This window comes from Crocuta crocuta, unplaced genomic scaffold, assembly GCF_008692635.1.
Source record: "Crocuta crocuta isolate KB4526 unplaced genomic scaffold, BGI_CrCroc_1.0 scaffold785, whole genome shotgun sequence".
Lineage (NCBI taxonomy): Eukaryota > Metazoa > Chordata > Mammalia > Carnivora > Hyaenidae > Crocuta > Crocuta crocuta.
The window spans coordinates 53,142-54,650 of record NW_027528825.1 but is presented as its reverse complement, the minus strand read 5'-3'; the positions used below and the strand labels follow the sequence as shown (position 1 = coordinate 54,650).

The window sequence follows — 1,509 nt, the reverse complement described above, 5'->3', positions numbered from 1 at the left end:
TTGTCTCTGAAACGTTCCTGTTTATTGACATGGAGAAAAACACATTGTTGGCTTTCCATTTACTTGAAAAAAATACTGATATAAAAACAAATATAATGAGATAGAAAATAAAAAATAAGGAAAATAATAAGTTAAACTATAAATATATAAGAAGAGCACACCAATAGCTCTCTCTGCATTGAATAGTTTTTTTTTTCTTTTAAATTCCACTATAGTTAACAAGCAGTGTTATATTAGTTTCAGGTGTACCATGCAGTGATTCAACAATTTCATACATCACCCAGTGTTCATCACAACAAGTGCACTCCTTAATCCCCACCACCTATTTAACCCAATCCCCCCACCCACCTCCCTTCCATTAANTTGAGTCTGTTTCTTGGTTTGACTGTCTCTTTTTCTTTCTGCTAATTTTTTTTTTGTTTCTTAAATTCTAGATATGAGTGAAATTATATGGTCTTTGTCTTTCTCTGGCTGAATTATTTCACTTAACATTATACTCTCTAGCTCTATCCATGTCGCAACAAATAGCAAAGTTTCATTCTTTTTATGGCTGAAAAATATTAACTTGTGTATATATACCACATCTTCTTTATCCATCCATCAGTCGATGGATACGTGGACTTTTTCCATGATTTGGCTATTGTAAATAATGCTGCTATAAACATGTGGGTGTATGTATGCCTGTGAATTAGTGTTTTTATATTTTTTGGGTAAATACCCAGTACTGCGATGAGTAGATCATAGGGTAGTTTTATTTTTTTTTAAATTTTTGATGTTTATTTATTTTTGAGAAAGAGAGAGAGTGGAGGAGAGGCGGAGGGAGAGGGAGACACAGAATCCAAAGCAGGTTCCAGGAGCCAGGCTCCGAGCTGTCAGCACAGAGCCTGACCCAAGACTCGAACTCATGAACCGCAAGATCATGACCTGAGCTGAAGTCAGATGCTTAACCCAATGAGCCACCCAGGTGCCCCGTAAAGTCAAAATAATTTCTGATGGATATGTATTTATTAACATTTTGTTAATTGATTTCCAATTGTTTTTGTAGTTTTCTATGTTTATTTTCTTTCTCTCTTTTATGATATGTTGGTTTTCTTTAGTGATATACTTTGGTTTCTTTTTATTTTTTGCATATCTATTACTGCTTTTTTAAAGAACAATAAACACCTTTATTACATGACCAAAGATAGGAGGGAGGAAAATATATTTGCCTTTCTGAGCTTTTATTTTCATCAGATTAAACTATACCTCCTTGACCTCTAGCAGGTAACCATCTGCTTGGCCACACTGGCCTGGTCGTGAAGCGATGCATGCAAGAAGCCTGTCCTGCTGGAACTTCTCCAGAAAACTGATGATTCTGACATTCTTTTTCTTTTCATCATATTTCTTCTGATTTCTTTGGATAATTTTTTTTGTTTAAAATCTCTTCCTCCTTGGGTGTCAGCTTGAGCCCTTTCTTGTGGCCCGGGGCAGTGCATAACAAGACTCAATCCGCTGTGAGTCCCGTATGCC

At 35.8% G+C, this 1,509-nt stretch overlaps 1 pseudogene; it reads right to left on the bottom strand.

The window, feature by feature from the left end:
• LOC144224882 (small ribosomal subunit protein eS8-like) overlaps positions 1 to 1,509 on the bottom strand; it is a 26,401-nt pseudogene that overhangs the window by 18,362 nt on the left and 6,530 nt on the right.